The 23684-nt window shown below is 48.3% G+C and overlaps 1 pseudogene; it reads right to left on the minus strand.

The window, feature by feature from the left end:
• Window positions 1-6902: 6902 nt before the first annotated feature.
• Window positions 6903-9739, minus strand: LOC144093673 (uncharacterized; annotated as a pseudogene).
• Between the last annotated feature and the right edge of the window lie 13945 nt (window positions 9740-23684).

Consider the following 23684-nt stretch of genomic DNA (forward strand, 5'->3'; position numbering starts at 1 on the left):
TGCCAGCAGAACTTCACTTTCTGATTCATTGTCTATATATGCCCATGTCAACTTGGCCAACAAAGCAGTCTTTTTGCTTGTTGTATTGAAGCTTTATCCACATCTCATCAACTATCAGTGGGCAAGTTCTCGACTGGGGTGCATCAAGCTTTTCTTCAGCTTTCAGCCTGGCTTGCACTAGACTTTTGACAACCGTCTGTTCAGAACTGCTCCCAATGTAGTTCCGAAGAGTGCTTTTGCTTGGTAGTTGTATCATATCCCTCCTTGTGTGCTCAGAGGCCTTTGTAGACAAATGGCGCAGTATGACGCAGTGACGTACCACGTCTTTAGTTCGTGCTGGTTTCTTCCGCCTGAAGTTAGCAATTTGGTCCTATAAAGACAGCCGAAATATGCTTTTTTTGCTTGTTGGCGGATGTACTCCAGGTTACTAAAATGGCAATCATTTTTAATTCTCTCAAGCTCTTCTTTGTAGTGGTCAGCTGTATGTCGAAGCCGTTCTACCTGCCTTTTCAGGTCCCTTTCTTCGCGCTTCCATTTCGCTCTGTCGCAAGCAGCCTGGAAACTCTTACATCTTACCTGTGTTGCTTGGTGTGAAAGCCTTGCATCAGTGCAGACTGGAGCCTCTTCTAATCCTCTTTCCATCTCAACCATGACCTGCTCTTCTTCTTCTGGAAAAGAATGAGTTTCATCAAATGTTGGCAATGGGCTGACCACTTGACAGTTGTCGTCTAGCATTTCTTCAGCATCGATGTTGCTCTGGTACCTTATTCGTTTTCTTGCTGGCTCATTTTCTTTATCCTGAGTTCGCAGAAGAGACTCTTAGTGATGCTTTCTGTAGCCCTCTCTTTCAATGGAAGTGGTCTCATGTAGGAAGGGTATTCGAGAAACAAGGAGGGCACAACACCTTTCTTGAGGCGCCACCGTTTGCCTTCTGCAAAGTCCGTCTCCTTGAAGTGCAGGCTGTACACTTTAGTATAGTTCGAGGTGATGTTTGGCACCCAGTCATCTCTGTAAGGCACCAATCAGTGGCTTAACAACGTGCTTCAATGCGACAATCTCATGTTAAAAAATGAGCTCCGTGCGACCACATGAATTGAGGTAGATCACTAAAACTAATTTTCTTTTAAAGAGCTCTTAGCCTCAGTGAATGCAATCACTTTAGACTAAAGCAGTATACACGCAGGTCTATTGCACATAAGCCACAATGCGGGCAAAATCACGGAATCAAAATCACTGAGTCCGGATCTGCGGCCCAGACCAAGGGGTCAGACCCTTCCTCAGGGCCGTGGCTAACCGTCTGCTCATTACAGAAAAATCGGCGCCGGTATCCACGAGTGCGGTAACGTCGTGGTTGTCGGCGGATACGGGAATTTTGGCGGAAACCAGTCGGCCGATCGCAGTGCGTCGTCGAGGTCGTCGCATCAGGTCGTCGTCGGTCGGAGCGTCGCGGCGAATTGTCGGGTGGAGGCTCTTTACTCAGTCCAGTAACGGCGGCCTTACCCCCGGAGGACGCCGTCTTCAGTTTTCCCGACGTGGGGACATACAGGCCGGGTGAAGAGAACCGCCTTGGGGATGGCGATCGGGACTGGCGTCGCTGCGAGGTTGAGGACTGCACGTTATCAGCCAGGTACTACTCGATATCCCGTGGTCGTTCACCGCAGCACGGCTGAGGTGCGTCAGGTGAAAACCCCCTTAAAGCCATTCTGCGGTAGGGGCAGTGGCGGAGGATGCGGCCGAGCTCTCCGCAGTGGTAACAGAGCGGCCGATTGCTTGGCGTACGCCACACGTGCGGTTTGCTCATGGGGGGCCTGGACTCCTGCGGCACGGAGGGTACTGTTGCGATTGGGTACTGCAGAGGTGGCACAGGAGCGAGGGGGAAAAGGCTTGCATCGCTGGCCCGGCACTTCGTAGCGCGTCGCTGCACGTCATAACGGAGGGCGCCGGGTGTGGAGCAGGGGGTGGCTGCACAACTCGGATTTCTTCACGTACCACGTCCGTTACGGCATCGACGCTGGCCTGTGGGGCTTCAAAGCGAAGTTTCGCCAGTTCCTTGTGCACAAGGCTTCTTACAAGCTCCCGAAGCCCCTTGGCGGGCAGCGACGTATGCGTGTACTGGAAAGCAGCTGCTACAGTAGCGTGACGTCCGTAGTGTACGCCCCGTTCCTGCAGAGAGCGCTAGATACCCGTTGCCTCTTTGGTGAAGTCGTCCACTGTTCTTGGCGGGTCACGGTACAGTCCGGCAAACAGCTGCTCTTTTACGCTGCGCATTAAGTGTCATACCTTGGCTTAGGGCATAGCAGGGTCAGCCCGATTGAACAGTCGTGTCATGTCCTCTATGAACATCGCGACATTCTCGTTCGGCTGCTGTGATCTCGAGTGCAGGGCGATTTCAGCTTTCTCTTTTCTTTCTCTGCTGGTAAATGTCGCTAGCAGCTCTCGACGAAAAGCCTCCCAGGTGGTAAAGGAAGCTTCGTGGTTCTCAAACCAAGTTTTGCCGGAGTCCTGCAGCGCAAAGTGGATGTTGCGCAATTTGCGCTCGCCGTCCCACTCATTGAAATCCGCCTCTCGGTCAAAGCTGGCCAACCAGTCTTTGAAGTCCTCGAACCTGTCTGCATGGAACGATGGCGGCGACCGAGGTGTGTGAAGGACGAAAGGCGGGGCATTTCCGGAATGTTGAGTCGTCTGTCTAGCCACGGTGGATGTCATGGCCTTTACCGGCGCTGTCAGTTGCCCGAACTCCAGTTGTAGGCCTCGTTGACTGCGGCTCGCTTTGTGGACGGGTGTTGAGTCCACGCATGAAGAACAGGCGTCAAGAGTGTCCTCGTAGTCTGTACATGGGACGCTACCCAGCTGCTCCACCAGATATGTCATCGATAAACTGTCGAAGCACAGAGACCAGGTGTCTGGGCGAGAAAGACAGCAGGGCGCTCGGGCAAGGAAGGTGACAATCCTCTAGTCCCTCGAATGCGCAAGGCATGGCAAGTTCCAGCTAAAATAGTTCGGCCGCAGTATGGCGCCGCTGGATGGATTGGTACTTTGGCAATATATCCTGTGTCATCTATGCTTTCACATTTGCCGTGCATTTCATTGACATTATGTGTGTCCGTTTAAAGTTCTGGGTTGGGCACCCTTTCCGACAACCGGTGGGACACTGGTTGCTTCCGTCTGAGATTACACACAGCAAACAGTTAAACAAAGTGTACTGATTTTGCCGCGTAGTAGACATGTCGATTTAGTGTAAAGGTGCGGTTTGGACACAGCTGGTAAAAAGGGCTGTTGTATTCGTTGTATGGATGTTCATTGTAGGCAGGTTTAAGTGTAATAATGTTTGGATTCCCATGGCAAAGTGTGCCTAACTCCTGAATGAGCTGACTAATGATTCATGAAGAGATGCCTTGGTCTCAGTTTGCAGGCAGGGAACAGGAAACATTGATATTCAGTACACTTTTCAATAAAGGCCTTCAGTATGAGACTTGCACAGGCGTTACTACGGGTGCCAACAGTTTGCAATTTATAGCACAACTCGTGTGAATCCAACGTGTCTCACATGGAAGTGCTGTGATTGAGTTGATACCTTGCAGGAGATTCCGCCCGATCCCATGCTGACTTCCACTAGATCACAAAGGGCAAGCACACACAGTGCACCTCCGCCACATCAGCTTCGCATTGAGTTTCATTGGTTTTTTACTGTGCACACGCTGCCGCATTTATACCTTTTTCAACTACTCTAGTGCCTAAGCACACAGGCAGCAGCCTGCAATTGTATGACCTGCAATTGCGTAAACAATGAGCAGTATACTTCATGGTCACAATTCACGTGTCCAGGTAATTATACGTTATCAGACCATTCAGACAAACGCTCGTGATGGTGACCAAGAAATGACCCTTTTAATGTTCCGTCGCGCAATATATACAGCCAGAACGGTCACATGACTTAAGTGAGAACTGGGTGAGGGAAAGGAAGGCATAGCGCATATCTCAGCGCGTATCAGTGGGACGGCCATGCGCTCAGTGCTTATCACGATGACTGTCACATCTTCCCCTGTTTTACAAACACTGTGTGCCCACAAAGAAACACAAAATACACTTCAGCATTCAGTCATTGATATCAAGTCTTCTCAGCGTTGGTACGATGCGCCTATATCGCGTCGTTCTTTGCACTGGTGTTGAAGTTGCATTTTCAGGTACGTTCGTTTGGCTGTTGGATGACTGCTCCTGCACGATGGTCTTGCCAAGCGAACCAGAACCAGTTCGTGTCATCACGTCGTTGGTTCTTGTTTCTGTAAGCTGGCTGCTTTGTTGACGCTGGTCGACCGGTGCGGTGCTGATTTCTTCGTCAGGGAGCAGCACCAGATGACGTCTGTTTCAGCGTATGGCTCCCCGTTCAGTCTGGACCCAGTAAGACCTTGGTGTCGAAGATGGACGAAGGACTTTGCCTCGGGCGCACCTGTCTCGCACCCACGCCTGGTAACCTGCAGACAAACTGGGAAGAGGTCTAGCAGCATGACGTCTGTCAAAATACAGCTTTTGTTTCTGTTGGCACTTTTCGTCTCCTTCCAAGAAGCGCCGACTACTCGAGGCTTTAGCGCGGATGGCATGCATGGCACTCTCGAGCGTAAGCGACGGCTCATTAGCAGTTGTGCTGGACTATAGCCGGTTGGCCGCGGGGAATTTTTATAGTTCAGCAAGGCAATGTAGGGTTCTTGCGCTTTCTTCAGCAGCCTTTTGAGAGTCCCTACCATGCGCTTATCTTCCCCGTTAGCCCGCGGGTAACGAGGGCTTGTAACATGCTTGAAGCCGTAGAATCTTGCAAACTCAATGAAAGCAAATGAGATGAACTGTGGACCATTGTCCGATATCACCGTTTTCAGGATCCCGTGCCTGGCGAAGATACTTTTCAGATGCTGGATGACCACCTCTGACGATGTTTCTCGATCCAGCAGGGCCAGCTCAGGATACCTGGAGTGATAATCGGCAACAGCAAGATAGACAGGTGCTTTCATCTCGAATAAATCCACTCCGACTTTTTCCCATGGAAGCTCCGTTGTTTCACAGGGGATCATCGGTTCAAAAAATTGGGTGCGTTCTTGCGCACAGGTTGGGCAGTTGGCTACGGTTCTTGCTATTTCCTGGCTTATGTCTGGCCACCAGACCGATCCTTTAGCATTTGCGCGACAGCGGATGACGCCCTGATGACCGTCATGGACTCGTTGCAGTATTTCTTTCCGCAGCGCTCGTGGAATTACTAGTGTGGAGTCCTTCAGAAGTAGCTTCTTGCACACCGTGATGTTGCCTCGATATTCCCAAAACTGTTTTAGAACTTGTGGTACCCAGTCCTTTTCAGGCTAACCGTGCGCGCACTCTTCGAGCAAAGAGGCGCGCTCTGGATCCTTTGCCTGCTCTGAGCGTATGCAGTCTAGTATGTTACCTGAGAGCGCATATCGGACAACTCCATCCACGTATGCCGAGACGTCAGCTTCAGACAGTTCTCTGATGGCTAGTCCCATGTTCATCCCTCTAGCCCGAGAAAGAGTGTCCGCCGTAGCGACGCTTTTACCCGGGACGTGTGTAAGCGTGAACGAGTATTTCTTGAGACGCACCTTGAACCTTTGAATTCCTGGTGGAAGAGAGTCGAGGGGATCACGACCTAGCAACGGAAGGAGGGGCTTGTGATTTGTCTCAAACATCAACGTGAGACCTCTCAGGAATTCGTCGAAGCGCTCCGCTGCCCAAGTCAAAGATAACGCTTCCTTCTTGATCTGCCAATACCTCTGCTCAGTTTTCGTGAGAGATCTGGAGGCATATGCTACAGGACGCCTTTCGCCTAAAAGCTGATCTTGGAGTAAAACTGAACCAAGTCCTTGCGAAGACGCATCCGCCGACACGATTGTCGGGTACCTGGGGTTGTACCTTGCTAGACATCGGTTCGAGCTGAGAGTAGCCTTGATCTTTTCAAAGGCGTCCTCTTGTTGGGTTTCCCCATGACCAATCGCTGTCTGTTGAGGATGCTGCATAGAAGCGCCGACATAGACGCAGCGTCAGGAAGGAACCTTGCGAGGTGGTTCATCATGCTTAGCAAGGAATGAACTTCAGCTACGTTTTCAGGTCGGGGCAACTCCTTGATAGCCCTAATCTTTTCAGGATCTGGGCGCACCCTGCTGCCGTCGAAGGTCATGCCAAGAAAGGTTACCTGCTTGACAGAAAAACATTTTTCTTTGTTGAGGGTCACGCCCATCTGTTGCAGCCGGTTGAGTACTTCACGAAGGCAGCTGTCGTGTTCCATTTTGTTTTTGCCGTATACCAAAATGTCGTCCATATAGTTCAGCACACCGTCTAGGCCTCCTAGGACTTGCGAGAATTTTATTTGGAAAATTTCTGGTGCGGATGTGATCCCGAACGGTAACCTACAGTAGCAGTACCGCCCATACGCCGTAATGAAAGTGGTCAACTTTTGACACTCTTTGGAAAGCCGTATTTAGTAGAATCCGGAATTCGCGTCCAGATTAGAGAAGACCTTAGCTTCCTGGAAGCTCCCCATGACTTGCTCCACCGTTGGCAGCTGATGGCGCTCCCGTCTTATGAAGTGGTTCAGTTGCATTAACTAAACGCCGATTCTTACTGCTCCAGACGGCTTCATTACGGGGACAATAGGCGCGCACCATTCTGTCCGCTCTTCAACCTTTTTTATCATTCCTTCTCGTTCTAGCCTGTCCAGGTCTTCCTTAACCCTTTCTTTCATGGGTATAGGAATCCGCCGGGGTGTAGACACCGCGTACGGGACTGCATTCGGCACAAGGAGTATCTTATGTTCCCTAGATATGCACCCTGTCCCTTGGAATAACTTAGGCTACCTGCTTACTATGACGTCAGCAGTCAGCAATTCATGTAGAAAGTGTACGATTCCTGGGGCTTTGATAGCTGGCAATCTCAACAAGGGCGTGTGCAAGTTGTGCATGACGTAAATAGTTTGTTGCGAACGGTTTTCTTTCCAAGCTATTTCAGCATCAAATTTTCCGATTGTACGGATGCTTGCATTGCTCGGCCCGATCAGATCACCTGCTTGATGCAGGGAACTTGGAAGGAACGGAAACTTTTCACCTACGATAGTCACTTCTGCTCCAGTATCTACTTTCATGCCAACTTCGTGGTCGTTTATCAGTTCTTTGACGAAGTGCGCAGACGCTCTGTTCTGTGATTGCTCGACCGTGCCAAGAAATTTCTTATCAGGTTCGGCAATGCCGTCGAGATTCCCGTCTGCCTGCTTTTTCGAAGTGGCCCAACTTTCGGCAGAACCTGCACCTTTCTTGTAGCGCTGGGCAACTGCTTCTCAGATGATACTGACCGGCACAGAAGCTGCAGCTCTTGTGATGATAAGCATTCTTCTGTACGCGTGAAAATGCTGTCCTTGCCCCGGCTTTCCTCGACTTTACTGCGCCGATACAAGCCTCCGGGACCATACAGTCGTTGCCTTTTAGCTCTGCTTGCTGTTTCTCCACCGTTTCGCTCGTACGCGCTTTTGCCAAAGGCATGTTCAGTGTGAGGTTCGGATCCATTTGTAGTTCTTCCGATAGAGCCTCATCCCGTAGACCAACTACGAACCTGTCTCTAATTAGGCGGTCCTTCATGTCTCTGAACTCGCATCTGTCTGTTAGCCTGTTTTAGCTCGGTTGCGAACTGGTCTGCAGTTTCGCCCAGCTGCTGTCGGCGTTGATTAAAGCGAGCACTCTCATAGACTACATTCTTGGTGTGGACAAAGTAGCTCTGAAACTTCGACTTTACGAAGCTGAGGTCCTTCATTTCTTCATCTTTGACATTTAGTGCCCGAAGAATCTCCCGCGACTTTCTGTCCATTGCATAGAGAAGAGTTCTTAAACTTCGGCTGGCTTCTCGTGTAGTCCGGAGGCGAATCTGTATTCAAATTCGTCCCTCCAGGCGGGCCAGTCCGCGACGTTCTAGAAGTCGAAGGGCCTCGGAGGCTTGATTCCCACCATTCTGAAGTGCTGCTTGTCGCTTGCCACCGGGACGACTTGCTCTTGTTTCAGCAGCTTCTGGTCATCCTCTTGTTGGCGGTGCTGTTTGGTGCTACATCGGAGCCGGCTTTCATCCCATTTCTGACACCATGTCAGACGAGTCAGACAGACACTCATGGTGGTGACCAAGAAATGACCCCTTTTAATGTTCTGTCGCGCAATATATACAAAAAAAGTATGGTGGAGCTGCCATAAAAAAAACGTAAACCAATAAGCTCCTGCCTGTGCCCAGAACGGTCACACGACTTATGTGAGAACTGGGTGAGGGAAAGGAAGGCATAGCGCATATCTCAGCGTGTACCAGTGGGACAGCCGCGCGCACAGTGCTTATCACGATGACTGTTACATACGTGAACCACGCTTTTTATTCACAAAGTAATGAGTGTATAAAGCCAGAATCATTATGAACTACCCCTTTGCTATGGTCGTGTAGTGCAGGGTAGCAAGCCACAACCACACACATGAAAGTGCTGCAGAATGCGGAAGGATGAGACCGCACCATGGTCGTGCAAGGCATTCAAGATATTTATTGTAATTTTCTGGTGTCCGTCTTTCCCCAACTACATGAGGTTGCTAGTCAAAATCTGTGCATGCGACCAGGCAGAACCGACACAAGTATGCCCATGAACTGAAATTTTTGGTGAAGCCATCAACTGTATATCTTTCAAGGTTTTTGTGTATAATGAATCTCAGCATTACTGTGTTTGTTTATTCCACTGATCAGTGTTCCACATCTCTCCGCATGAACAAAGTCATTTATCAAAGGCTGCAGCACTGCAAGCCATCTAGACTTCTTTGCATCTTTCTGGTAACAAAGCATCATTCCTGTCACCTGCAATGCAAAGGCAAATTGCTCAGTGTCATATATACACCCCGGAGTTTGAATTACCGTTTTGCCAAGCCCAGCGGATCAGCTATTTCAAACTCATCCTGGTACGGGATTACCTGTACCCCATGTTCTGCCGTATGTCTGAAAGACGGACACAAGGCAAAGGCACTAAGAAAAACAATCATCAGACACATGACGTCCATTATCAGGTACCACAGCCATGAAAAACTGTATCACGCCTTCACTTGGCACATAATGGTACACAGAGGTTGTTTTCTTTTTATTCAAGTCTTGAGCTGCACAAGATGAAAATTTTCATTGTAGTATTTGCTGCAGCAGTGAGATGACCTGAGTGACATAGGTGCGGCAGTGTCCTACATATTCTGTAAGCAAGGACTGGATGCTACGAACCACAGAACCTGAAACAGTGTTACCGACCAATCTATCAAAACTATCTGCTGGCTCAGGTTGTGAAGATTCTGCTCCTCTTTCGTTATATACTGTACTGTTTTTGCACGTGCATGCTGTTGTGCTTCAATTTTGAGCAGAAAGAGTGGAAAGTTATCTGTGAGAAGCTTTCTATTTGAGTGGTTGCTGGTGCTTTGCTCCTGAGCCGATCTACTCTCGGTGCAAAGAATTGAAACATTGCTCTGAGCTACCTCGATTTCAGGTTCGGTCCCCAACTCTGTCTACATCCACCACACTGGAACAATGCTAGTTGTCTCCGGCCTCTTGGTGATACCTAGAAACATGTCCTGAATGAACCAGCAGCAGAGTTTAACGTGCCGACACATCCTGTAAAAGAGCACACAACAGCTCTTGTTGTATTGTCAAGATGGCTAGCAGTGTGTGACACAAATTTTCTACGGGACGACTTGAGTCTCCCACATGGCAGCACTGGACACACAAAACAGGTTTCGGCAAGTTTTGGTTTGTACGCGCGCTACCTGTGGTGTCTCAACAGATGGTTCCTGAAAGTTCTTTAGCTCTTCAGCGCCATGGACCATGAATTGATAGGACACAAAGCACCATTAAAAACACCGGCGTGGTAGGTGAAATGGTTAAAACGATTCTTATCATGCCGAAAATACGACACAAGGCAAAACCGAACAGTTAGAAGGGCGAGAATGCTGTTATCCACCGGTTCCGCCAATCCTGTTGGCACATTTGATGACGTGACTTTTTCAATCTTCTTCAGGAGCACTCTGTTGCACAAGCTCTGCCATAATCTCTTTTAATATTGGAATTACGTCGTCCTGCACTTCTGGAAGGTAAAAACAGTTGGCCTAAGTCTCTGCACACAATGCTATATAAAGTGTTGCAAAGCCTAGCGCCAACAACAACCTACAGCAATTTTGAAGACATAACCATGTTATGCCATTAACAGCCATTAACTCTAACAGTGGTGAACAGCAGAGTCCGGTAAATGCACGATTAAAACACCTACATGCCATTGACCAGTGGGAAAAAGGTTAACTGCACTTACAGCAACACACAGCACTAGGCCAGCACAGATCTAGAAATAGCCAGTGGGGGGGGGGGGGGCGTGGTAGGCGAAATGGTTAAAAAGATTCTTATGCCGTAAATACGACACAAGGCAAAACCGAACAGTTAGTTACTAATGTGAAAGACCAGTGCAAAAGACTGAACACACAGAATTGAACACAGGATGCCTAAGTCTACTTCTGTGCATTTCGTATTTCGTATTGCTGTTCCAAGATGCATTACCAACTTCGCCAGCTTTCTGCCCTTTGAAGCATATTAATAAAATGTTGGTCATAAGTACACATTGCTTCAAATCACTCCACAATCTCAGCACTCATTGAGTTCCAATCTGCCAGAGAACTAAAAAGTGTGACTATGCACATCATTCTAGCTATGAAATAGGAACCCAGTAAAATTATTCTAATTACTATTTCAAAGAAAAAAATGGAACACTTTCTTATTCATTCAAATTCAAAAATAGCTGGACAGGTAGCTCGTGCTCACCTGTGAAATCTTTTGACAGTCTCCTGGAAGTACTGTCTTTTAAGTCACACCAAAGGTATTTCGAGTCTGTGATATCCCAGAACCGTTTCTCTTAATCACCGCGATTAGATTGCTTTCCTGGTGTTACGAGAGCAATGGTGGCTTGTTCATGTGAGTAACTGGCACATGGAAGACTAAAGCTGCATCTTGGTGGCACTTCTGTAGTCAGTGGCTGGCTGATTTGGAGCACCTGGCGCACTGAAGACTAATGCTCCGTCTTGGTGGGTGGCACATCTGTAGTCAGTGGCTTGCTGATTTGGAGCACTTGACACACTCAAGGCTAAAGCTTCATTTTGGTGGCACACCTATAATCAGCAGCTGGATGATTTGGAGCACCTGGCAGACTGAAGACTAAAGCTGCCTCTTAGTGGCATACCTGTGGTCATTGGCTGGCTGATTTGGAACACCTGGCACACTGAAGGCTAAAGCTGCATATTGGTGACACACCTGTAGTCAGTGGCTGGCTTATTTGGAGCACCTGGCACACTGAAGACTAAAGCTGTGTCTTTGTCTGCAAAGTCTCCTAATGCATATATGAAAAGAAACACAGCAAGCAGATTTTTTAGCTCATCCATTATTTATTTGCTGCAGAAAAATGAAAAACCTAACAGTGGCAAGTCGTCCTTGCAGTGCTTGCACAAAAGAAATGAAAAAAGTAAATTACTGTCTGCACAACCGTCTGATCACTGCAGCAACTTATGTGCAGCGATGTTGCAGACAGCAGGGAGCGTGCATTGTGCAGCGAGTGAGTACATGCCACAAATTCTCTCGTTCCATTTTCCTCTCAAGATGAATTTAAAACGCCGTGTTGCGCGAACAAGCTAGCTGCTATGTATTTACCATTGGCGGCTGTAGCGGCCGCCTTCTGTCACTGCAGAGCCATGCGTAGTTGCTGCAATGTTTTCTTCTTTAAGTTCACCTCCGGCCTTTACGTTGCAGAAAAAAGTATCTGAACTATTGTTTGTAGTTGTTTAAGACCATTGGGTAAATAAAGCAGCTTTAATGTTCCCCCTTTTACAGTGGAATCCGATGTGCAACTCAACATGTGGGTAAATTTTTCTTATGTTGCGTTGGTCGCATTCCATTTCTCGAATATTTCTCTGCGGCAAGCGCAACGCAGTGACATCCTGGCGCTGCTCACAGGCGCAACCGAACCGACATCTGCTTCCGGCGTTTTGACCAATCGGGTGTGGCCGCTGCTGCAGATTTTGATGCTTTTGATTGACACAAACTTGAAATAGCGCTCCTGTTGTGAGCGGCTGGCTGGTTTGGAGCACCTGGCACATCTTCAGTGAATGGTTTTGTGAACAGCAAGCAGTAGGGAGGATCGAGGTACCTGCTAGTGGTTTTGCGAATGTCAGCAATATACAGTGCAGGCTGGCTGTGGTCTTTTGTAGGGTTGGCCTCTATACCCAATGCACTGGGTTTATTTGAAGATTGGAAGACTGCAGAGCTATGAGATACATTATTTGTCTAAGAAGCTCAAATTGTAGGGCAACACCTGCTGTGCAGTCATCAGTCTGGCAGGAACGCGGAGCTTTGCAGGATGGCTTTTCTGGATGGCAAGAAAATAGATAGGTTCTAAGTTGAGTATCAGCCGCGGTTTGAAACTAGGGTTCAGGGCAGTGAAACTGCTTTGAGTGGTCATGTTACTCTAATATTGAAGTACAAAGTGGCCGACATCAGAGCCAGCTTTCTTCAGTCAATAGAAGGTTTTGTTTTCGTTTTTGGCAGCACAGGCTGCTTCCTATCCGATTCACAGTTGGCTTTTGTGCTGAACTGACCGTTCATGAAATGATGGCTCTTTAGACATGAAAACAAGCGCAACGACACTGCAAGATACCTTGCACATAAAAACGAGATGCAGGGGTACATTTCCTACCTCCACATATGGGGACCTTGTAGATGGAATCACTGTATAATCGTTCTGAAATGATTCTTGAAATCAATCTTTTTGTTGTGTAGGTATTCTCATCTAGGCTCTGACACTTGTGTTTTTCACGGGCCTTGTGTACTCATGATCCTTATGCCTCTTGATCGCGGGGGCGCGGAAGGCCTGATCCGGTGAGGCAAGCCTCTGCCCCTGCGATCTAGGCATGCATTCGCAGTACGGCTAGGCACATTTAGAGCCTTGGGCGCGTCGGAGGAAGAGGAAGACGAAGACGTTGTTCGATCGCCTGTCGCCTCAGCTCTGTTTATTTAGCTAATTTTTCCTCATTTACCTAGTTTTATTTGAATATTCGAGGACGGCAGTATCTTCAAAGCGGTACTGTCCCTACGGGAAGAGTACGGCTGCTCCGGCGCCGGCAAGCCTAAAGGGACCTTGCATTCAAAGGAGGCTGGCTCGGAAGAGGTGGCCATGGCTTCCCAGGCTGTGGAGTGACCAGAACATGCACTCGACCACCCGTCCAGCGAGACCTCATCGCTTAGTGGGGCTGAGTCAACGATCATGGATGGTGACGAGTCAGTGGCCGATATGGCTGACGTGGACAACGAGCGCTTCAAGTTGGTGAGTCATCGCAAGCAACGAACGGTAGGGATCCCGGTAGTGGTTGAGCCCACAGAAAAGGGGGTTCGCGATCAACGCTTATTGATAAAACACGGGTCAAAATCGGAACGGGTCGCACTCAACTGTATTCAAGCTTTTTTTTACTGGCTTTAGATGCATACATCTAGGCCGGACACATTGATCAGTTTTTGCCTGATGTTAAAAAAAAATGAGCTGCTGCGCATTTGAAAAGTATAGTATAGCGGCTACTAGCTCTCTGTCTTCTTGACCTGTTGTCACTCTGCGATGAGGCTGCCGAGGGGCATCCTGAAGCCTGCCGTCATTCCGGTATGCATTAATTATTCTATTCACTGTGTGAATTGCACGATTGGTTTCTGCTGCAATTTGTTTCTGCGAGTAGCCCCTCAGACTTAAATCAACAATTAACCGCCTTTCGTCCTCTGGCACTCTCAACATTTCGGTTTAGTGTGGCCCACAAGCAGAAAACATTGAAGTGACCAGACACATCTGATGCCAAAGCTTTAAGATATTTGTGGATCGTAGTGCTGCAGCAGTAGTATAAAGCTTTGAATATTACGTGGCTCGCATTTTCTCCTCAGTGTTTTTTATTTGTAGGTTTCAACTTCACCAGGCACGCAGAAGACTGCTGCGGTTGCTGCAACGCGATAACAGCGGCTGATAGGCTTCTCTGCAGTCTTTTGTTTAGTCAGAAACGTTTCTCCGATCAGCGTTCTGCGGACGCAGTGAAAACTTGAAGCCCACTTCACCGCAATACAAAGCCCACTGTAGCAGACGACGCGTGAAGCCTCGCCTGCGGCTCTCACTGCTCCTGCGCAATAGTTTCTACGGCGGCCGCCATAGGCGCCCTGCGGAGCGCCGGCAGCACGGAGCGACATTCTAAGAGTGGACGACCCTGTAAATTACATCTACTTGTTCCTTGTAGTTAAAAATGTTGCATATTTTATCTGCATATTAAATGGTAGCAATGGAACCAACAATAAGATACAATTAATATAATGATAAAGCAAGGCAGTGATACAATTTCGGCTTTGCTGGCTGTAAGCTGGCAGAATATGAAAACTGCTAACGAGGGTATGAGTACCACCACCTGTTGCAAAGCCTCTATGAAGCTTGCAGCAAAGCTGCTACAAAGCTGCAACACTGCACAGTGCATCTGACAGACCGCCAATGTCGTCTTTCATAGCAGAGTGACACACATCAATGAAATCGTGCAGAATTGGTGTTACCATATAGCACTTAAACGAAATGCAATGGGTGATAAATTTTCAGCAGCCATGTTTCAGCTCAGCTGCATGAAGTGGTATTTCAATAGTTTCCAGATGGCCCGACACACTGCATGTATACACCACATTACTGTTTCAATGCCTACGTGTTAGGCAGGTGCCACGTTGAATATGTCTTGCCCTGAAGCTAGGCAGCTACAAGGCAGACAATCAATCCATGAAGAAACTTCACCTTGCATCTGTGTTTTTTTTGTGTTTGAGTATTGTCAGTGCTGCAGTTTCATGAATAGCTTTGGTGCAGACATGGCAGGCCAAGAATTTTCACAGTATGAAACTTGTAGGTTCTCGTAATGCAAAATTACTGGTGTGCAACTCATTGATGCACTAAAGTATTTTTACCACCATGACACGGTCATGCAAAGCTATTCAGTATAGTACCACCGTCAGCACGCTTAACACGAACGCTCGAGTGCGCTTCCTGCGCTGATATTGCAGCCCCTCAGCGCTGCGCGCTGAGCACTAAACCATGCTGCTGTGTTTGCGGCGGTTGGAGCAAGCTCGTGCCCTGATTCCACCCTAGTATTGTCTCAGACCCAGCGGCCGACGCCCAGCGGCGCCAATGTCAGTGGAAGACGCGCGCTCGAGCGTTCGTGTTAAGCGTGCTGACGGCAGTATCTCCCCAAAAGGAAGCACTGATACGACCAGTGGGTAACATGAGTTACCTAAATTTCTGGAAAAAAGGAGGTTAACCAGAAGAACAATCGGTTTGCTACCATACCAAAAAAAGGGAACCACTTATTAGGTGCTTTGGAAGAATAGTTTAAGAAAACAAACACAGCACCGGCAGTCAACAGATCATCTGCATTCTTGGACGTGCTTTGTGCAACGGTAACTTGTATCGAAAAGGAGCACATGTATCCACTCACTGCCTGCTGGCGACAGCACATGCACTCCACTCCAGCAGTGCCCTTATGCCTCTCATCAATAAACCAAGGGGCAATGCAGTGAGGGCATATATGCAAATTGGTTTCACCACTTCTCACATACCAGGTGGCACATGTTGAAAGATGCCACTTCGTGTATGCTCATGTAATCGCTACAAAATTCAGTCATATTTTATAAAAAAAAACGCATTAATCAACCAAACTTAGTGCCAAATTGCAACTAGGATATTTCAAGCTACTGAGTTTCTAGCACTCCGCCCAGACGGAACAACAATTTCTCTTGAATTATATCCAGTATTTCATAGCGCTGCATTCGTGTACATGTGAGCCTCGATTTTTTTGGAAGCAACGCAGGGGCTAAAATGACCCTTGAAGTTTTGATCATACAGGCACAAATACATACCATTACAAAATCTGCGATGGTACATTGCTACTTAGTTTTGTTATAACTATGACATCTGAAATGTTTCAGTTTGTTGCCAGAGGACTCAAGTGGCTGTTGCTTTATTCTGTCAACATAGTGGCTCACATTTTGTGTGTGTTCGGTGTTTCGTCCTGAAAAAAAAGTAACATAGCTACTGCTGCTACACTTCACTCTGCAGGCACCAGTGTGCAGTATCACAATAAGTACCAGTATTTGCTATATGTGGTTGTTTGAATAAGTAGAATATGTTTCCTATGATATTACAAGTAATTTGTGATTTGTAGGGTTCTATGTTCCAAAGCATCTGGTGATATGAGCGGCGCCATAGTGAAGGGTTCCTGTTGGGAAATGAGCAATCTATTTGGGCACAAATTATTTTTTTTGATACCTGGACGGAACTGCACCGCTAGTTGTTTTGTCTGGAGTACTCTAGTGACAGGCCTTAAGATAAGCTCCAAAGTTGCCGACACATGTACTGTCTTTACATGAATATAATGTGGGAGGGGTGGGGATAGTTTGCGACCTGACAGAAACGAAAAAAAAAGATTGCAGTTATAATGGAATCACAGTTTATTCAAGCCAATTATAATACAGCCTAGGCGTCGAGGGCCCGGAAAAAAAGTGGAAGCAGTACGCAAAACTACTGAAGCAACAGATACGGGTTGGTGTTATTTCAGAGACAACACTTCATACATGTGCATGACGTCGGCCACAGGAAAGTTTCCAAATGGCGAGCGACAACGGTCATCGTCACCGGCGTTCCATTGTTGCTATGCCCGTTTGTTCCTTCCTTTCCCTATTCTGCTGAACTCTTTCAGTGCCTTCGTTTTCTCAATGACTCTCAATCGTTTTCTTTCCACACCACCATCTATTTTACCAGTGCACATGCACCCTCTGACGAACCGAAGTTGGCTCCTCCCATCATCTGGCAGGTGTGATGGTGAAGCTTGCTTAACCTATCTCGAACAGTTAGGAAAAAAAATTTGTCATAATCATGCCTTGGTTCTGAATAAAGCGCTGAGTGCATTCTGAAATAGATTAAATAAGGGAAAAAACTCCCATTATAGTAGTGTATATGTGGTCCCTATGAGGTCTGTTCAGGTGGCTCAGTACTCTGCCTTCTTTTCATTAGTATGGCCATGAAAAAGAATCAGGACAAATTACGTCAGCCTCAATTAGAGGGGAGAAACAGCGCAATGAAACACGGACACACGAAGAACGGACACACACGAGCGCTGACTCTGTGTTTCTCCCCTAAATGCATTACCAACTAGTCCGGAACCTTGCTCTTCTCAATTAGAGGTCGATAACACGAGAATTTCAGCCCCGTGATTTCTCCGTCTCCAGGCAAGACTCTTAAGCAAGTAGTATATACAGGGGATCACCATGAGCTCCAGTTCTACAGTTGCACAGCTGTTCACCTGAATGTCTTTCTGGTTTATTAATTTAGGTCTTGGTTGCGCGCCATAAACACAGTCTGAACCCACTGCCGCAGCATCCTCTGGTGGTTCCACTCGTGTCTCCTCCCCAGTATGAATAGAGCCACTGCTCTTATCAGAAGCAGTAAAACTTTCCTTCTTGTGCATACTGCTGGCATGATTAGAGATGCACAGAGATGAGCAGCACCTACGGGGTGACCATCCCATAGGGGTGTGGCTGCCCCCCCCCCCCCAATCATCTAAGGGCGGTGCCAAGTCTGCCTTGTACCTTTGTTCCGTCAGTGCATCGTTAAGGCCGTGCAGGTCTTCTGGCCATACTGGTGGCCGAGGGCCTGTGGTGTTCCGTTCCAGAACAGTTTACTTGCTGGGTCACTTTGAGGCAGTCTTTTCAGGTTTTTTTTCGTAGTTAACAAAGGACAGATGTGTCGTATATTTTCTATGTTTTAGAGAGAATCAAAATTCCTTCGGAAGAGCGTTGTTACATTGACACCTCAGCAGCACAGGGGAAGTCGTGAGTAGGTGTGACTCATATGTCTCTGTCGTTAAAAATCCCCAAGGGGATGTTGCGTCTATCTTCAGTTCCTCTATGTACATTGGAAATGTGACTTCAAGCCACTCAGTGTGATCGTTGTTGGGGTTGTCATAGTGCCTGACATCAGGAAAGCGTTGTTGAACATGTTGCACTGTGTTACTGATGTCGTGCAAAATAAACCACTGGTACATGTTTCTCATGAAGCTTATTGTAGGTCCTGCATAAGCAAAAGACGGAGGGAAGCTGTGGCCCGCTTGCTCCTTCAGAAATGAATGCTGAAGTAACAACAGAGGATAACACTTCCACTGCCCTTCTGACATTCAGCTTCTCTATGTTGTTTGGGTACACATGCTTCCTGCTAAGATTCCGCACTGGCTTGACAAGCCATGTTTTCTGCATTTCATAGAGTTTTTTTAGGTACATAGAGGATACCTCACCAGCCTTGCCGAGGTCTCGTGAAAGAAACTGTGGCTGAATATTCTTCATAATGTGGCAATACTCAAAACTTGGAAAAAGCAGCCTTTCGGGGTTGCAAGGGTGGTGAATTCTGTATGTCAAAAACGCACCACAAAGCTCGTTCATGGCACTCGCATTGAGTTTGATTGTCTGTGACAAGGCATGTTGTCCTGAACCCAATCTCAAATTTTTTCATGACATAAACAAGCAACGTCAACAGCTGGGACCCATTCAGACCTCTTGTAAAAAACTATGAAACTGAATTCTGTACGATATGCACCCGTTGATGACAAAGCAAAGCAAGGAGTTTGCCAGCAGAACTTCACTTTCTGATTCATTGACTATATATGCCCATGTCAACTTGGCCAACAAAGCAGTCTTTTTGCTTGTTGTATTGAAGCTTTATCCACATCTCATCAACTATCAGTGGGCAAGTTCTCGACTGGGGTGCATCAAGCTTTTCTTCAGCTTTCAGCCTGGCTTGCACTAGACTTTTGACAACCGTCTGTTCAGAACTGCTCCCAATGTAGTTCCGAAGAGTGCTTTTGCTTGGTAGTTGTATCATATCCCTCCTTGTGTGCTCAGAGGCCTTTGTAGACAAATGGCGCAGTATGACGCAGTGACGTACCACGTCTTTAGTTCGTGCTGGTTTCTTCCGCCTGAAGTTAGCAATTTGGTCCTATAAAGACAGCCGAAATATGCTTTTTTTGCTTGTTGGCGGATGTACTCCAGGTTACTAAAATGGCAATCATTTTTAATTCTCTCAAGCTCTTCTTTGTAGTGGTCAGCTGTATGTCGAAGCCGTTCTACCTGCCTTTTCAGGTCCCTTTCTTCGCGCTTCCATTTCGCTCTGTCGCAAGCAGCCTGGAAACTCTTACATCTTACCTGTGTTGCTTGGTGTGAAACCCTTGCATCAGTGCAGACTGGAGCCTCTTCTAATCCTCTTTCCATCTCAACCATGACCTGCTCTTCTTCTTCTGGAAAAGAATGAGTTTCATCAAATGTTGGCAATGGGCTGACCACTTGACAGTTGTCGTCTAGCATTTCTTCAGCATCGATGTTGCTCTGGTACCTTATTCGTTTTCTTGCTGGCTCATTTTCTTTATCCTGAGTTCGCAGAAGAGACTCTTAGTGATGCTTTCTGTAGCCCTCTCTTTCAATGGAAGTGGTCTCATGTAGGAAGGGTATTCGAGAAACAAGGAGGGCACAACACCTTTCTTGAGGCGCCACCGTTTGCCTTCTGCAAAGTCCGTCTCCTTGAAGTGCAGGCTGTACACTTTAGTATAGTTCGAGGTGATGTTTGGCACCCAGTCATCTCTGTAAGGCACCAATCAGTGGCTTAACAACGTGCTTCAATGCGACAATCTCATGTTAAAAAATGAGCTCCGTGCGACCACATGAATTGAGGTAGATCACTAAAACTAATTTTCTTTTAAAGAGCTCTTAGCCTCAGTGAATGCAATCACTTTAGACTAAAGCAGTATACACGCAGGTCTATTGCACATAAGCCACAATGCGGGCAAAATCACGGAATCAAAATCACTGAGTCCGGATCTGCGGCCCAGACCAAGGGGTCAGACCCTTCCTCAGGGCCGTGGCTAACCGTCTGCTCATTACAGAAAAATCGGCGCCGGTATCCACGAGTGCGGTAACGTCGTGGTTGTCGGCGGATACGGGAATTTTGGCGGAAACCAGTCGGCCGATCGCAGTGCGTCGTCGAGGTCGTCGCATCAGGTCGTCGTCGGTCGGAGCGTCGCGGCGAATTGTCGGGTGGAGGCTCTTTACTCAGTCCAGTAACGGCGGCCTTACCCCCGGAGGACGCCGTCTTCAGTTTTCCCGACGTGGGGACATACAGGCCGGGTGAAGAGAACTGCCTTGGGGATGGCGATCGGGACTGGCGTCGCTGCGAGGTTGAGGACTGCACGTTATCAGCCAGGTACTACTCGATATCCCGTGGTCGTTCACCGCAGCACGGCTGAGGTGCGTCAGGTGAAAACCCCCTTAAAGCCATTCTGCGGTAGGGGCAGTGGCGGAGGATGCAGCCGAGCTCTCCGCAGTGGTAACAGAGCGGCCGATTGCTTGGCGTACGCCACACGTGCGGTTTGCTCATGGGGGGCCTGGACTCCTGCGGCACGGAGGGTACTGTTGCGATTGGGTACTGCAGAGGTGGCACAGGAGCGAGGGGGAAAAGGCTTGCATCGCTGGCCCGGCACTTCGTAGCGCGTCGCTGCACGTCATAACGGAGGGCGCCGGGTGTGGAGCAGGGGGTGGCTGCACAACTCGGATTTCTTCACGTACCACGTCCGTTACGGCATCGACGCTGGCCTGTGGGGCTTCAAAGCGAAGTTTCGCCAGTTCCTTGTGCACAAGGCTTCTTACAAGCTCCCGAAGCCCCTTGGCGGGCAGCGACGTATGCGTGTACTGGAAAGCAGCTGCTACAGTAGCGTGACGTCCGTAGTGTACGCCCCGTTCCTGCAGAGAGCGCTAGATACCCGTTGCCTCTTTGGTGAAGTCGTCCACTGTTCTTGGCGGGTCACGGTACAGTCCGGCAAACAGCTGCTCTTTTACGCTGCGCATTAAGTGTCATACCTTGGCTTAGGGCATAGCAGGGTCAGCCCGATTGAACAGTCGTGTCATGTCCTCTATGAACATCGCGACATTCTCGTTCGGCTGCTGTGATCTCGAGTGCAGGGCGATTTCAGCTTTCTCTTTTCTTTCTCTGCTGGTAAATGTTGCTAGCAGCTCTCGACGAAAAGCCTCCCAGGTGGTAAAGGAAGCTTCGTGGTTCTCAAACCAAGTTTTGCCGGAGTCCTGCAGCGCAAAGTGGATGTTGCGCAATTTGCGCTCGCCGTCCCACTCATTGAAATCCGCCTCTCGGTCAAAGCTGGCCAACCAGTCTTTGAAGTCCTCGAACCTGTCTGCATGGAACGATGGCGGCGACCGAGGTGTGTGAAGGACGAAAGGCGGGGCATTTCCGGAATGTTGAGTCGTCTGTCTAGCCACGGTGGATGTCATGGCCTTTACCGGCGCTGTCAGTTGCCCGAACTCCAGTTGTAGGCCTCGTTGACTGCGGCTCGCTTTGTGGACGGGTGTTGAGTCCACGCATGAAGAACAGGCGTCAAGAGTGTCCTCGTAGTCTGTACATGGGACGCTACCCAGCTGCTCCACCAGATATGTCATCGATAAACTGTCGAAGCACAGAGACCAGGTGTCTGGGCGAGAAAGACAGCAGGGCGCTCGGGCAAGGAAGGTGACAATCCTCTAGTCCCTCGAATGCGCAAGGCATGGCAAGTTCCAGCTAAAACAGTTCGGCCGCAGTATGGCGCCGCTGGATGGATTGGTAGTTTGGCAATATATCCTGTGTCATCTATGCTTTCACATTTGCCGTGCATTTCATTGACATTATGTGTGTCCGTTTAAAGTTCTGGGTTGGGCACCCTTTCCGACAACCGGTGGGACACTGGTTGCTTCCGTCTGAGATTACACACAGCAAACAGTTAAACAAAGTGTACTGATTTTGCCGCGTAGTAGACATGTCGATTTAGTGTAAAGGTGCGGTTTGGACACAGCTGGTAAAAAGGGCTGTTGTATTCGTTGTATGGATGTTCATTGTAGGCAGGTTTAAGTGTAATAATGTTTGGATTCCCATGGCAAAGTGTGCCTAACTCCTGAATGAGCTGACTAATGATTCATGAAGAGATGCCTTGGTCTCAGTTTGCAGGCAGGGAACAGGAAACATTGATATTCAGTACACTTTTCAATAAAGGCCTTCAGTATGAGACTTGCACAGGCGTTACTACGGGTGCCAACAGTTTGCAATTTATAGCACAACTCGTGTGAATCCAACGTGTCTCACATGGAAGTGCTGTGATTGAGTTGATACCTTGCAGGAGATTCCGCCCGATCCCATGCTGACTTCCACTAGATCACAAAGGGCAAGCACACACAGTGCACCTCCGCCACATCAGCTTCGCATTGAGTTTCATTGGTTTTTTACTGTGCACACGCTGCCGCATTTATACCTTTTTCAACTACTCTAGTGCCTAAGCACACAGGCAGCAGCCTGCAATTGTATGACCTGCAATTGCGTAAACAATGAGCAGTATACTTCATGGTCACAATTCACGTGTCCAGGTAATTATACGTTATCAGACCATTCAGACAAACGCTCGTGATGGTGACCAAGAAATGACCCTTTTAATGTTCCGTCGCGCAATATATACAGCCAGAACGGTCACATGACTTAAGTGAGAACTGGGTGAGGGAAAGGAAGGCATAGCGCATATCTCAGCGCGTATCAGTGGGACGGCCATGCGCTCAGTGCTTATCACGATGACTGTCACATCTTCCCCTGTTTTACAAACACTGTGTGCCCACAAAGAAACACAAAATACACTTCAGCATTCAGTCATTGATATCAAGTCTTCTCAGCGTTGGTACGATGCGCCTATATCGCGTCGTTCTTTGCACTGGTGTTGAAGTTGCATTTTCAGGTACGTTCGTTTGGCTGTTGGATGACTGCTCCTGCACGATGGTCTTGCCAAGCGAACCAGAACCAGTTCGTGTCATCACGTCGTTGGTTCTTGTTTCTGTAAGCTGGCTGCTTTGTTGACGCTGGTCGACCGGTGCGGTGCTGATTTCTTCGTCAGGGAGCAGCACCAGATGACGTCTGTTTCAGCGTATGGCTCCCCGTTCAGTCTGGACCCAGTAAGACCTTGGTGTCGAAGATGGACGAAGGACTTTGCCTCGGGCGCACCTGTCTCGCACCCACGCCTGGTAACCTGCAGACAAACTGGGAAGAGGTCTAGCAGCATGACGTCTGTCAAAATACAGCTTTTGTTTCTGTTGGCACTTTTCGTCTCCTTCCAAGAAGCGCCGACTACTCGAGGCTTTAGCGCGGATGGCATGCATGGCACTCTCGAGCGTAAGCGACGGCTCATTAGCAGTTGTGCTGGACTATAGCCGGTTGGCCGCGGGGAATTTTTATAGTTCAGCAAGGCAATGTAGGGTTCTTGCGCTTTCTTCAGCAGCCTTTTGAGAGTCCCTACCATGCGCTTATCTTCCCCGTTAGCCCGCGGGTAACGAGGGCTTGTAACATGCTTGAAGCCGTAGAATCTTGCAAACTCAATGAAAGCAAATGAGATGAACTGTGGACCATTGTCCGATATCACCGTTTTCAGGATCCCGTGCCTGGCGAAGATACTTTTCAGATGCTGGATGACCACCTCTGACGATGTTTCTCGATCCAG

Source organism: Amblyomma americanum, chromosome 1 (assembly GCF_052857255.1).
Source record: "Amblyomma americanum isolate KBUSLIRL-KWMA chromosome 1, ASM5285725v1, whole genome shotgun sequence".
NCBI lineage: Eukaryota > Metazoa > Arthropoda > Arachnida > Ixodida > Ixodidae > Amblyomma > Amblyomma americanum.